Here is a 16003-nt window from a genome sequence, read left to right as displayed (position 1 = left end):
AAAATTCTTAAAAGTAAAGCACTAGATGGCAGGCAGATCTACTGGGATGTGTGCTTATATATGTGCATATCTATAGCTATATACTGTATATATATCTATATGTATTATTATTTATTTCTATAGCACCATTGATTCCATGGTGCTGTACATGACGAGGGCTTACATACATAATACAGATATCAATTATAGTGAACAAAGTAACAATGACAGACTGATACAGAGGGGTGAGGACCCTGCCCTTACATTCTGTAAATGAATGGAGGTTAGCTGACTTTACTTATATTAGTCTTTTTGGGGTTTTTCTGTTTGTGTTTGCTCAAATTCTTAAATGTACAGCACTAGGTGGTAGGTGGACCTACTAATGTGTACATATATATATATATATATATATATTTATTTATTTATATATATATATATATATATATATATATATATACACACATATATACATACATGCATTACTTTTTTGCACCCTATACTAATGACTGCTGCTATATTTTTTTTTATATTTTGTATGTGTATATAATATATATAATAAATAGTATATTATTATAATATATATTAAGAAAAGACTAAGCCATATATATGCACATACACATATATCCTAAATAGAGTCAGCTACCCTCCATTAACTTTACACACATATATACATATATATATATATATATTTATACACACACATATATATATATTTATATATACACACGCATATATATATATGTTTATATACACCCGCCCACACGTAGGTCCACCTGGTTCTTTACCTTTAAGAATTTGTATAAAAACAAACAAAACATTCCACTCCACAGCTAGTAAAGGTCATAGTGGTAACAGTGACTAACAGCACACTGCGCCATGGATCCTCCCACACTGTTCACACTGGCAGCAGATGACCTGTAATACTGTTCTGTGTATTTTTTTTATTAGGGATCATTTAGAGAGCGTTTTCTTAGCTGTATCTGGGTGATGAATAACATGGTAACATGGCCACAATCACGGATGGTGCTGGATTCTCTCTTTGCTGTCCAGAAAATCTCCATCATTGTGCAGTGATTAGTTGTTGTGGTGTGTAACTGTATGACTGTGCAATGTAAATTTGCCACTCAGGTGTCTGTGATAGTTGGGTGATAAATACCTATTGGAGGTGAAGGAAGAAACTGATGTAACTAAAGCTAGAGACAGATAGACACTTTCTCTTTTAAGAGGATTTGTCACTTGCTGTGAATATGTAATTTTTTTTTTCACCTGGGGTACATCTTCTGAATTTGGCGTTGTTTTTCTTTTGTTCCTACACCTATATATTCCTGAGATATGACCCATCTTCATGTAGGTAAATCTAATCTTGTTAGAGAGATGAGTTGATGTCACGCCCACTTGGCTAAAAATGCTAAATTTAAAAATAGGGAAGAGAGAACCATATCTCAGGAATGGAGACTTGAAGGAACAAAAGAAAAACAATTCCATATTCAGGAGAACAGCAGAATTTACACCAGGTAAATAGTTATGTTTTTACTATATAAGTTTAAAGAGGACCTGTCACTTGCTTAAAAAAATTGAGTTAGATACCTTGTAAAAATCCCTGAGCTCCCCGAATTATGTCGCTCTTTTCCATTTTGCGCTACGTCGCTCCATTGCAGAGATAATCTCATTTCTTGCTTTTGGAGCGTAGTATGTGAAATCTCGGCTTGCAGTGCAAGTGGGTGTTTCTTGAGAGTCTTCTCTGAGGGCGTGTGCTTTCATCCCTTCCTCTCAGATGAAGTCAATCACAGCTCGGGAGCATCTGATACTTCTAGATCAGAGAAGAGTGTGAAGAAACACCCAGTTGAACCAGAACCAGAGATTTCACATAGTGCGCTCCAAAAGCAACAAATATAAATATCTTTGTAATGGAGCGACACAGTGCAAAATGGAAAAAAGCGTCAGAATCAGGGGAGTTCAGGGATTTTTAAGGTATTTAACTCAATTTTTTATAAAAGAATGACAAGTCCACTTAAGGTGAGATGAGCAGCTGCCAGATAATGATTGGCGCAGCTAATCATGGGTCAAAAATTAATTGGAAAGATAAGCTATGTTTTAGTTATGGGAGTTGTAGGGCGGGTCTCATTGACATTGGATTGTTGGCAGATTGACCAACAAAAGTTTCATGCTTATGGCCAGTTGAAGAAATGGTTGAATAGAAGGATGACGGGAGCATTTATACTGTATTTACTGCTGATGTTTTGATAGTAAATGTGATTGTTTAAAGTGGTCGAGACTGAACAGTAAGTGATTTATGGAGCTTTATGGGAAGGTTGATATTTTAGATTAGAATAGTGATATTTATGGTCTGCAGGAGAAAGTACAAAAACTCTCAGGGCAGGTCTAACCAGTCTGCAGCGCACTGACTGTACACCGAGTGCTGGAAGGGTATCATTATACTTGGTAATTAGTCAACTTCTGGAACAAAGATTTTCAAATTAGAAGTGGGGGGGGGGTCAAGATGTGTCATCAGTGTTATGATTGGGTACTATCGAAATCTATTCTAGAGTTGAGGGCTATACTCCTCAAAATACTCCACAGCACTTAGATAATGGGTTGGGTCCCTCCCATGTCTCCCCACCAACATAATCTGGAGCACTGTATAGAGATGACAACATTTTTGGGTCATATTGATGCTACTTTGATGAAATATATACATTTTACCATAAACAGAATCTGTCTGACATATCCGTTGTAACAAATAATTATATCCCACATGAAATAATAATGCTGAAGCTTCTTTTCTTACAGCTTTATGTTGTGCTGGTATTCTCTTATTCCTCCTGGAAATGTAATAATTAATTGACAAGTAGCTGTTTCCGTTGAAGGTTTGTCCATACAAAATCTGATACTTTTAGCAATGAATGGACACTGTCAGACTGTGTATTTATATTTAAAACAGACATGACAGAAGGGCATATAAATCCTCTTTATGGGGCAATACACTGACTTTGGCCTTGATTCAGGTCACACGTCCAAAGATCGCTCCATGCCGCTGCCACATCGCAGCGTAAGGGCAGGTGCAGATGGCGTAGATTCTCTCATCTCTCATCAGACTTTGATTATAGTGTGATCTGATTCTCTCAGGTGAGAAGATGCAAAAAACTAAATTTCTCCATCTTCTCAATTCTGCCAGTTAGTGAAAATCGGACTGCACTCAAATGGCATCCGAGTGCAGTCCGAATTTTTTCCACACATTTATTGACTTGCATATGGTCGTGTGCTGTCCGAATATCAGATGTAAATTGGGCAAGCTGCGATTATTTTCTCGGACAGACTCTGTGCGAGAAAAAATCGGACATGTGCGTGGTCCCATAGATTAACATTGGTTCAGGTGTGATCCAATGTTTTGTCTGATCGCACTAGGACCGAAAATATGGCTGTCTGCACCTGCCCTAATGCAGATGAATGGGGCCATTTTGCATCCTACAAGATATTGTTATAAGTAAGACACAAAAAGTTTGTTAGTTTTCTTATGACGGACTTGTTGCAGTTGCAGTACCTTGATAGTTGCAATGTGACTCCATTCACCTGCAATTTTTGGCTGCATGATGTGTCACGGCCAAAGTGTATTTTAATGAGATCAGACACATATCTGCAGCTGGATTTCTGTAATGCACCGGTATGTATGCACTTACTATGTAACTCTTGGTCTCTAACCTGTCGCTCATGCTAGCTATATTCTTACAGCAGCTCGGCAATGACAGGTTGGGGTGAGTAACCAAACTATACACAAGCCCCAGGAGTACCATGTATATTGAAATATCATTTTAGAAGGTGAGTCTTGATTATTACCCTTATGTAAATATGCAGATCTCTATGAGTATATTGCTTACATACACTGCCTATGTACTGTACCATCGCCCCTATCACACCTGCTGTCCTTAAACTTTTATTTTGCTTTTTGCACAAAAGAGAATTGCAGATTTATCCAAGCAAGTAACAATTAAGAAATAAAGGTAAATATTTACAGCTTTAGACCAAACATTGTGTAAACACTGGATATACAACCTTTGTGTTCCTTCATTATCTGGCACATGGGACTGGTTTTCTTACTCTGACACTATGTATCCATGGAATCCAGGACATTTCAAGATGGCAAGTAAGGAATGTGCCTAATAAATTAGCTTTCTGTTACAATTTTGTCTACTAGGCATTGGTGTAGCTGGGGACTGATGGGGCTTGTTCCCTGGGTGCTGGGTGCCATCAAGTCTCCCTTTATCAAGGTATATAGGTCTTGTACAAAAGTTGATGAGATGTTTGTAAAAATAGCTCACTCATGATCATGCTATTAATTATATGCGAAAATGCTAAATAATCAGATTATTGTTAATTACTAGGAAAAATTGAAATACTTAGTTGCAGTATTGTCCGATTAATACCCACCTCTATATATTACCTTCTATGACTAGATCATTTCTCCTCACCTTGTCAGATGTCTGCACAAGAGTCAAGACCTGTTTGCATGTGGAAAAGAAACTTCTGATATGTGGGTGTAATTCTGCACTGCGTCCCACTTACTCGCTATGGTGGGTGGGCATCTCTTGCTACAAGGGGGCTTGTGGTTACCAAGGACACCCATGATTTAAAAAGAAGTTTGTGACCAATCAGGAAAGCCATGAGTGAGTGCCTTGGCATTCGTGAGGGGGGACAACAATTACTGTGAAGAGGAGGGATTGGAGTGGAGGAGGGTAAAGGGACATTTAGGAGGGGGGTAAGGGTAGAGGTCCTGCAAACTGGAATCATCAAAGCAAGAAAATGCAGTGTGCACTGGGCGGCTGAAATAATGCAGAAATTGTCTCCTGTAATTACACATCTTATAATTCCAGAATTATTCAGTAAGAAAAAAAGTTTTGGGTATGAAAACTTCCCAATCTCACTCACAATAGAGATGTGAAAAATCATTTAAAAAGTTAGAACTTTATTTTTATGTAAAAAAAAAAAAGAAGCTTAATTTACACAAGTAGTTTACATGTCTGTGTTACCTATTTGGAAGGTCATGAATATGGCGTCAATGCCAGTATTCTAACAGTGCCTGTGGTCCTGGCAGCCTGAATTGAGTCATAGTTTCCCTTTAAGGGTAGAAACTGCACCTTTTACTAGTTTTTAGTAAATTTCAGATTTTATTAAACACTCAAAACACATTGACATCAATAAAGCATTCCAAACTATAAGGCTGAGTTCACACGATGCGTTTTTCATGCGTTTCCGCGGCGTTTTTGCAGTTGCGTAAACGCCGCGGAAACGCATGAAAAATGCATGGTAGAAGGGCAGCAATGTTACCCAATGGAAATCCGCATGTGCTGTGCCCATGATGCGGATTTTTCCGCAGCGTAAACGCTGCGGTCAAAAATCCGCAGCATGTCAATTAATTTTGCGGAAACGCTGCTCTTTTGCCGCCATTGACTTGCATTAGACCGCATGGAATCCGCATCACTGTATATGTTGATGCGCTTTTCATGCGGTCTAATGTGCGGATGGTACCCGGGTGTGGATGAGAGGACTCTCATCCACACCCAGGTACCATTAAAAAAAAAAGAATAAAATAAAAAATATATATATTCTCACCTTCTGACGGCCCGCGCTGCGTCCTGCCGGCTTCCCGGGCACTTCGCGGTTGAATGAAGGACCTTCGCTGACGTCAGAGTCATGTGACGGGTCACGTGACGCTGACGTCGGAAGGTCCTAAAGTCTTCACTGCCGGCAGCCGGGACCGATGAAGCAGGACACCGGGGGCCATCAGAGGGTAAAGTATAGATTTATTTTTTATTTTTTGACATTCACACACTATATAAATCCATGCCGGTTGCATGGATTTATATAGTGTGAAGTTGACAAGCACTTTCCAAGTGATGCTAAAATCGCTTGGGAAGCGCTTGTCAACCCGCATGCGGAAATGAAAGTGAAGACCGCTTCATTTCCGCACGTCCCTGGCAGGAAACCGCATGTACAATCCGCATGTACAATCCGCATGCGTTTTTTCCTGCCAGAGAGATGCAGAAACGCTCAGGAAAAAATCCTGAGCATTTCTGCATCGTGTGCACATACCCTTATTATGTAAAGCCACAGATTCGAAAAATGGGGCTGTCTTAGGGTCTGTGCACATGTTGCGGTTTTGTCACACTTTTATCGTGTTTTATTATGTGCAGATTTGTCAAAAAACCTGATGGATTTCCTAATACCAGCTAAGTGAATGAGATTCCTGATGTCTCATGCACACGCTGCTTATTTGTGACTTGCAGATTTAAATCTGCAGCGTGTCAATTCTTTCAGAGTTTTTGCTGCAGATTTCACCCATACTAAAGCTATGTTCACACATGTTGGGTTTTTCAGCTTCACAAATTTATCGCAAAACCCAATCACTGGCAGAAAATCAGCTGCGTCAAAAACACAGGTTTTGCTACTTTTTTACCCTTTTTTTGTGCCTTTTTTCAGTGTTTTTTTTCACTGTCCTTCTGTCTCTATTTATGCATGTACATATAGTTCTGTGAAAAAAAAGAACCCCATTCTATTATACCATCAAAAATGCTGAAAAAACGCTGATGCAAATTTTGATGCATTTTTTCAGCCTTTTTTTCACCCCCCATTACTTCCCATGGGTGAAAAAATGCTGAAAAAACACTGAAAGAAGTGACATGCTCTATTTTCCAAAAACCCAACCAAGGCACAAAACACGCAACAAAAAAAAACATGATGTGTGAACAGAGAATTCTGGTTTCTCGTAGACTTTGCTGGTACTGCAAAACGCAGCTGAAAATTTGCATAAAAATCTGCAGCAAAAAAAACGCTGAAAAACACAACATGTGTGAACATAGCCTAATGAGTGGGGGAAAATCTGCACCAAAAACACAAGTCAAAAACGCACGTTTTTGCCACTGCGTTTTGCCTGCTAAGACATACAGAAATGGTTCAGAAATTTCTGCACTGCATAGTTAACATGTGCAAGTTCCAAACACGTATTGTCATGAAGACTTAGCCATTTAGACAGGATATTTTTTGGGGTGAAACACAAATTTACTTTTAACAATGCTTTGCCCAATTCCAGGAAATAATTTTTATAAAAAGTAAAAAAGGTACTTGCTGCACATAAAATGCTATAATTCTGTGCAACATGGTTGACCAGTTTTGCAAGTGCATAGTTAAAGAAGCACTCCTCCTCCCATCAAAGTTTTTATCCTCCTATTATATTGCAATCATCATATTATATAGCACTGTGTACTTACAATTGCTTATTTTGCCTTTCTACCCAGCTAATTCTTCTCTTTTCTCTCCTGTATGTAGAAACAGGAAGTCTCTTGTCCCTGCATGAATCATTCCCCTCTTCACCTCCTGACCCAGTTCCTCCCTCCTCCTCTTGCCATAGACTTTTGCAGTGATGACTCATGATTTGTGCAGAGAAAATTGACCTCCTATTTCTACATAGAGCTTAGAAGGATTCAGCTAGTCAGTTTTTAATTTTGTGATATCATAAACCTAATGGAAAAGAGAATAATTAACAGTAGAAAGGCAAAATGAGCAATTGTAAGTGCACAGTGCTGTATAATATGATAACTGCAATATATTTAGATAACAATTTTGATAGGAGAAGGAGTGCTTCTTTAAGTTCTGTAAAGTTCTGTTACTTAGATGTGAATTCCTCCCAGTTTCTCATGCTGATTACTGTTATTGCATGGAAGATATTTTCTTTCTTTTTAAATTCAGATGCTGAAAATAGAATGATAAAGTACTGCTGTGATCCATCCTCTGCTGCCAGAACTATTGCCACCTAACTAGACTGATTCAAGATCATGGAAACATTAGTCAACATTTCTTTTTGTGGTTTTTCACTCACACAGGTGCATCAGGCATAACATATGTGTTGTTTCTCCCTTTTTCATCTTTTGTTGTTAGTAGAAGGTTGTAACTATTTCTAACACTATCAGTGAAGAGTAGTCAGATGACTGATGGATTCGATGGCTGGTTTGTATCTTCTGTCTATGGTCAGCTTAATAGTTGCCACTGCCAGTGTCAGCATTCTGGTTTTTGTTCACAATTCTAAACCTTCCAGATTTCGTGTTGTTTATTTTTTTCCCTTTTATCTTCTGCATTTCTTGTTCTCCTAATGACTTGTGTCGATTATCTTCTCATAACATTCCTCCAAGACTCATTCCACTCTGCAAGAAAACAAAAAAATGTACTACCTAAGACTGGGAGTTTGACCACTAACATTAAAACGTTTTGGTTTTCATTTTTTTTTCAGGGATTTAATAGTAGATATAAAAATAAGAAATTGTAATATATCAAAGAAATCTGCTTTTTTTTTCTCCTGGACTGATCTTTCACTCTTAATTCATGGGTAAAATCTGTCTTCAGTGAATACAGATTTCCACATTTCTGATATAGGAGATAAAAGTTGGTGCTTATGATGTTCTATGGAGGAGGGAGGAGCTAGAGGCAGACAGACATTTTGCTGCAAGTTCTCCGGAAACATCAGTCAGGGTCAGGACGAAGCGTAAGCAGAGGTAGAAGACAACCTGTGTCTCGGCTATCACTGACAAACCTGACAATCAGCGGCGCACCTGCTTCTTTCCTGCTGCGTAGTGAGCTGCCTACTGCTTTTTGCAACGCCACATTCTTACATGGATGCAGTTGAGTATATCAGCAGAGTGAAGCTGCCAGAAGCCTTAGCCAGCTCCCTGCAGCATGGCTCAGCTCCTTCTGTATGACGCAGGCAGCGTGGTGATGTTGTTGCACCACCTGCAAACTAAAGACAGCGAGGCAGTAAACTGCACAGACAAGTTGAAGCTGGGAGAGGTCAGTATGAAGATCAGGAGCAGGTGGAGAATAAAAGAAAGAGCAATTCCAGAGCAGAATTGTGTTCTTGGATGGCAAAAAACTACAGTGAATTCACCACACTCTATTAGCTTACAAACGTTCCTTTCAAGGGAATTTGTCATCAACAAGTGAAAAATTGTAAAGTAATAATGTTTTCATTTCATTATATATTTTTTGTAATGGTATAAAATATGAAAAAATATTTTAAAAGTTTTGTTATGTTCAACTTTTAAACACCAGAAGGAGCAGCTGCTGACATTTGCCATGAAAACCTAGTGCACTGCTAGCTCGCATTACGACTGCAGTAAATGTGGGGGTATCTGCTCGCATGTGTGTGATGTCACTCCTACCCTCCTCTTCCGGGTGTTTGCAAAAGGATAAGGGTGAAAGAAGTCTAGAATCACAGTGTCACTGAGAAGAGCTTGCAGCGCCTATTCTGTGAGTTGCTACTATCCTGTTCATTGGTCTTTACAGAGATCTGAGCAGAGCAGTCATATCATTGCGGCTGCAACACTCAGATCATAGTAATTACACCATTTATTAGTCAGTATCATACAATTAAGCAATGTTTCTCAACTCCTGTCCTCAAGGCCCACCAACAGGTCATGTTTTCTGGATTTCCTTAGTATTGCCCAGGTGATAATTCCATCACTTGAGCACTGTGAATGGAAATCCTGAAAACATGATCTGTTGGTGGGTCTTGAGGACAGGAGTTGAGAAACACTGGGGATTAGATACACAGTTCAGCAGTCAGTATCACACAAGTTAAGATTAAATACACAACTCAGTGGTCTGTATCACACATGATAGGATTAGATACACGGCTCAGCGGACTGCATCTCACATGATAGGGTAAGATACATTGCTCTTGCATGGCTCTGTGGACTATATTACATATGATATGATTACACAGCTCGCCGATAAGGACTGAGATCTGAGCAGAGCTGTCATGACATTGCAGCGCTCAGATCAGAGTAATTACCGGTGAGCGTTCATCAGCTCCAGGCACCAGCACTGCGGCGGTGACTTCATGCCCTGTGGCTATTTGCAGTTTGTAAGTGTCATGCTCTGATACACCAGCAAAAAAAATAAATGGCAGCCGCCAGTGGCTGAGTTAACAAGTTATAAAAAAACACCCAAACATTACACCATTTAAGTTTATACACTTTTTAATAAACTTTTTACCATAAAGTCCAATCTTTAAATAAAAAAATTATGACACATTCCCTTTAATATAGTGTCGAAATCCATTAAAACCTTACTTGCCGCATAATACGTAGAAGTGTTTATGTCGTGTTTTGTGTGATATTGGTCATCTGTTTGTCGTCTTGTTTATACATTACAGTCAGATTTAATCATGTGCTTTTCCTGCACTCAGATCCTTATTTACAATCGGCTGGATTAGCTCATAATGTTCCTACAGAAATGAGTCGTCCTAGAAAGACAAATATTGCAGCATCCGCTTCTATGTTGACTCTGCTACCTGAGAAATATCCGTCTGCCAAAGAATAGACAATTCAATTAAAAAGTGCAGTGATGTGAGTACTCCGAAGAGACACAGCATTAATATTTAGTGGTGTGCATATATGTGGATATATATACATATATATATTCAAGTCTTCTTCCTCTCTGAAGAGGCAATATACATATTAAATTTCCCAGAGGAGCATTGCTTGGCGAATAAGCCTCCTTACATTGGCATGCCAGAGCCGGTATGTCACTCTCCACAAGGAGAAACGTTACCCCTTAGACCTCAGTCCAGAGCCTCTCACCTAGCCAAATCAGTTCTCATACTTTGCACTGATGAGGGGCAATACGTCGAAACACTGTGTCTGCAAATTGAAATTCTGATTTGAAGTAGTGATCAGCCATAACATTAAAGCCACCTGCCCAATACTGTGTAGATCGTTCTTCTGGCACCTAGACAGCTATTGTGAGTTGGGGCGTTCATGGGCCTTCAATATCGCCAACTGTTTGTCATGGTACTTAAACCCCTCTTAAACAATTTTTACAGTATGGCAGGACACACTATCCGGTTGGAAGAGGCCACTGCCAATATTAAATAGCATGAAGGGATGTACTTGGTCTGAAACAATATTTAGATAGGTGGTTCATGTCCATGAGAAGGATGTTATCAATACCATAGATGGCAAGAAGAACAAATAAATCAATTTTGTAACAAATCAAGCCAGACATGTCACTGGAAGCAAGGATCACCAAACTACGACTTGCCTACTTTGGACACATCATACGAAGAGAGCAATTACTAGAGAAGGACATCATGGTCAGAAGAATAGAAGGAACAAGGCAAAGAGGAAGACCAATAACCTGATGCTATCAAGATAACGGAAGAGAAGACCATGGTGGACCTATCTAGGCTTGCACAAGATGATCTTCCTACAGATCGTTCATCCACCAAGTCACCATGACTCGAAATTGTGCCAAAGGCCGTTAAAGTTAAAGTTGAGTTCATGTCAAAGTAACATCTACATGAATGGTTGTACCTAAGGTTTCTCAGCAGAGATTTGCCCGGACAATAAAGCCGTCCATACACATAAGACCAATGTAGGGTGAACTTGCCGATATCAACATGTTTGGCTGACTGATTGTCCAGGGAAATGTCAATTAGGCATGTCAGTTTTCGGACTGCTAATCGTATTGTTCTCCCAGAGATAAGCCGCCAGCTGACATGTAGAAAACAGAGGAACGCTCAGCCGAATGAGCACCCCTGTGTATGGGAATGACGACATAGATAGCTGCTGGCCAAATGGTTGGCCGAACCATCATTCAGCAGACAGCCATCTAATATGTTTGGGGGGCATAACACTGCCTGCTTCCCATAGTACATTTTGGTATCATATGTTTCCCAGGTGAGTGATGCACACTCACTCCACCATCCACCTTAAGCAAAAGAAAAAATTATTCATCAAGCCAAGCCACCTTCTTCTATTGCTTTATGGTCCAGGTCTGATGCTCACAAGCCCATTGTAGGCACTTTCAGCTGTGTACAGGTGTCAGCATAGGCGCTTTGACTGGTCTGTGTCTATGCTATCCCATTCTGAGATAACTGTGATCAACGGTGTGTTCAGACAAGTTTCTATAATACCAGTATTAACTATATCAGAAATCTGTGCTACAGTAGCTCTTCTATGGATAGGATCCAATTGGTTAGATTTCACTCTCCAAGGGCATCAGAGATCATTTGGCGCCAATGGTGGTCCTTTCTTGGATAACTTTTGGTAGGTACTAACCACTTCACACCAAGAACGTCCTCCAAGACCTAATATTTTGGAGATGCTCCGACTCAGTTATTTAGTCAACTCCATTTGGCTCTTGTCAATCATATGATCATTGTTCCTGCTTCCAACATATCAACATCAAGAACCGACTTTTCATTTTCTGGCTTACATAGCCCACCCTTCGACAAGTACTGTTGTCACAACACAATAAATGTTATGTACATCATCTGTCAGTGGTTTTAAAGTTACAGCTATTCCGTGTATGTTCATATTTAGCTTAAACACAAAAAGAACAATGTGAAAAACTTTATAATTGAAGTTCAAAACTTCATTGGATACAAGTTAACGGTCAGAGAAATGTCAACCAACTATCACTGCGATAGGAAGTGATGGAGTACAGCTCCTCCCCAGAGACCATGGGCTGAAAGTGGAGATGCATACAAGGCCTGCGATGTTGTTTTCATACCTTATCTAGAAGTTTAGCAGAAATGTAATTTTATCCTCTTCTTATGCCGACTCAGTCATGGCTTAAGGGTAGGTGCAGATGACCGTTTTATCTCCATCCAAGAAAAATGGTCTGATCATGCTGATCAGACTCTGATCAGAGAGAAATCAGTTTTTCTCAGGGGTGGAGAGAGAAAAAAAAGTTTCTCCACCGTCTCTATTATTTCATTCCGTGAACATCACATGACACTTAGGTATCATCCGAGTTCAGTCCAATGTTTTCAATGGACCCATAGACTTGCATTGCTGATTTTGATCCAACAATCGAATCAAAATCGGACATATCATCGATTTTTTTTTTTCCTTGGACCAGTTGGTCCAAGGAAAAATAAGATCGGACATGTGCACTGCACCATAGAATAACATGAAAGTGAAAGCCACGGATAGCACTCGTCTGATATAACCGGTCGGTCGTGTGCACGAGCCCTAAATGTTCCTATACGCCTTCAAAATCCAAACACTCGTTTATCCACCTGCTATTTGTCCAGAATAAGTCAAGTTTATATATTTTAAAAAATTAGGGTAAAGATATTTGTCAATGTATTACTTCCTGTAGAAACAAAGATTGGACATGCTCAGTTTTAACATGACCAATCCTTAGACTCACCCGCAAACAAGTTAGATAGTAGACCCACCATTGGCTGATTTGGATGATTTTGCTCTAATGTGTATGGGCAACTTTAACAACAAAGCTGCAGAAAATGTCATCTTATTGTGTGGTGTGAAACTAGAAAATGGATAAACACATGAACAAAAAAAAACATCACAAAGTAAAAAAAAAAATGATTATAAGAATAAAGCAAATAAGTTTTAGACCAAAAAGTAGGAGAAAGGGGAAAGAGAAGAGACCAAAATATTCATAAGGCTTGTACGTTCATAACTCCCTTGTTGGAGAGGGCCACTCTCGATTGGTCACCTGTAGTTAGTTTGGGACTACTATTTGGGCTAAGAAACACTTTTTAATCCCTGGTCTAGGAAATTGTAATGCTGAACTTGATAACATATTGAGACTGTAAACTTTAGATTGTATGCGCTCTCCCAAGTGGAAGAAAAGTCCAGCACATTTGTTTCTGTCTGCAGGAATCGGGGGATGGCGACTTCCCTTTTTCCTATATTCAAATGTATTTTCATGCGTGAATACATTTGAAGATTGTGGCGCAGGGACTGGGGCAGAGTAGCGCTCGTCAGCCCCCGCCCCGACGTGCAGCAGTGTAATGAGGTCAGCATGCTGCTGACCCCATCACACTGCAGCTGGAGCCAGCGGCACTGCACAGGCGACAGAGGCAGCATGCACCTGTAAGTGCTCCATGGAGGAGATGAAGCTTAAATGTGGTATTATTTTACATGAGTGGACCAGGGGAGGGGAGGATTGTGTTACTCAGGGTTGTGTTAATGCAAGGCCACCTCATGAGGGACATTATAGGGCAATTTGGGACATTATGGGGCAATTGGAGAATTGTGAAAGGGGGCATATTATAGTTAGGGGTAGTAGGGCGGGTGGGACTTTATGCAGAGAGTCAGTGTATGGGAGATATTATGGAAATAGGCAGTTTGGAGGGCTATTTTGGAAAGGGGCATTTTGGGGGACTATTTTGTAGAGTGGTAGGGAGGGGAGTTATTTGGAGAGGGGCAGTGTGTGGGGGGGCTATTTTGGAAAGGGGCAGTGTGGAGGCTATTTTTGAGAGGGGCAGTGTAGGTGTGGATATTTTGGAGTGGGGCAGTGTGTGGTGGGACTATTTTGGAGAGGGGCAGTGTGGGAGGCTATTTTGGAGTGGGTAGGGTTGGGGGGATATTTTGTACATAAAGTACAGTGAGGGGCAATTATTTATTCAGGTACACAGCATGTTATATATTTTTATTTATGGGGCAGTATAATGATACTTTTTTTTAAGAGCACCATGTCGGTCTGTGCTGCTGAATATTGAGAGGAGGGAAATCTGGAGAGACGAGCTGTAGGTGTGAAATCTTATCATGGCGTCTGTACTACATGGAGACAAAAGTCATCAGAGAAGATGTCATCTATAAGGTACCTGGTTGAAAATATTTGTGATACTGACGACGTCTCATCAGTACTGTGGTTCTAGTATAGTCCATAGTGTAGTGATAGCTGGTAACAATTCCCAGTATCTCCTTACCATTGTTACTAACATACTGGGAGTTGTAGGTTCATGTGATTCAGTTACATATGGGGATGACTTGACATTAAACTTAATCTTTGTACTGATGGTGGTTCTGGAACTGCATTCATGTACTGACTGTTTCTGGCAATGCATTAATGTACTGACGGTGGTTATGGCACTGCATTAGTGTACTGACAGTGGTTCTGGGGCTGTATTCATGTACTGATTGTGGTTCTGATGCTAAATTCATGTACTGACAGTGTTTCTGATGCTGCATTCATGTACTGACAGTGGTTCTAGTGCTGCATTCATGCACTTAAGGTGGTTCTGGTGCTGCACTCATGTGCTGTCAGTGGTTCTGATCTTGTACACATGTAGCAATCCATAATCTGCTTTATGATCATGCTAAACCTTAAAAATTCTCAAAATCTAGAGATTTGAGATTATGAGGAGGATTTAGAGAGTTTTTGCTCCAAAACCTCAGCTTAAGTTAGCACGTGTTCACACTGATTTTTTGTAGTAGAAACTCTCCAAATCCTTCTCAAATACTCAAAACTTGGTTCTGGTGATGTATTAATGTACTGATGGTGGTTCTGGTGATGTATTCATGTAAATACCTCTTTAAAATTTTTTGCTTCCCTTGGGATTGGTTCAGTAAGGCAATGTGGCTCTTGGACAAAAAAATGTTATGCACCCCTAGTATAGAGTAATACAGTGTCACCTAATTCTAATGATTCATTAGCCATAATTTTAGACTTTATTGGACTGGGTTTGTGACTAGAATACATTACATTGTAATGGGTGTCCCTAAATACTGTCATTGTCAACTATGAAGAGCAATAAAACAGTTCATAATTCTATATGCAGTCGACAACAAATTGTCGTTAAAATTCAAAAGAATTGACATCATATAACTAAACATATCCACCACCCACAACACAGAATCAAACACTAAAGAACTTTGGATGAAAAGTGGCTTAGAAGTGGGATTTTATTGGACGTCTTATAAACCATCAAAGTGAACCTGTGACCATACAAAGTCAAAATATATCTCTGAAGTTATATATCAAATGTTTGTTAATCATGACTTTATAAAGGACCTTGCATGGTCCCAAAACATGCATGAGTGATGTGCAATGTGTTTCTGATGATTATTAAATCACTTTGTACGGTTTTATTTCTGTTATGGAATAAGCTTGTGTGGCACCCCAGGGGTCGGGTTACCACAGTAATAGAGATATTATGTCTGAGAGCAAGTGGGAGGTTTCTCTGGTCAGGAGCCCTAAGCATGCAACACGGCCCGCCCAG

At 39.8% G+C, this 16003-nt stretch overlaps 1 protein-coding gene across 1 annotated transcript in view; it reads right to left on the bottom strand.

Annotated features, from left to right (window-relative positions):
• Positions 1 to 4469, bottom strand: part of RASSF7 (Ras association domain family member 7) — a 74163-nt gene extending 69694 nt beyond the window's left edge. Inside the window, exon 1 of the mRNA XM_073658640.1 lies at positions 4446 to 4469. The gene's annotated coding sequence lies outside the window, so the exon portion shown is untranslated. The remainder of the gene's footprint in view (positions 1 to 4445) is intronic.
• Positions 4470 to 16003: the final 11534 nt, after the last annotated feature.

This window comes from Phyllobates terribilis, unplaced genomic scaffold (assembly GCF_046119375.1).
Source record: "Phyllobates terribilis strain yellow unplaced genomic scaffold, ASM4611937v1 Scaffold_13__5_contigs__length_258822181, whole genome shotgun sequence".
NCBI lineage: Eukaryota > Metazoa > Chordata > Amphibia > Anura > Dendrobatidae > Phyllobates > Phyllobates terribilis.
Note: the sequence above shows the minus strand (reverse complement) of the source record. Positions and strands in the feature narration are given on the sequence as shown.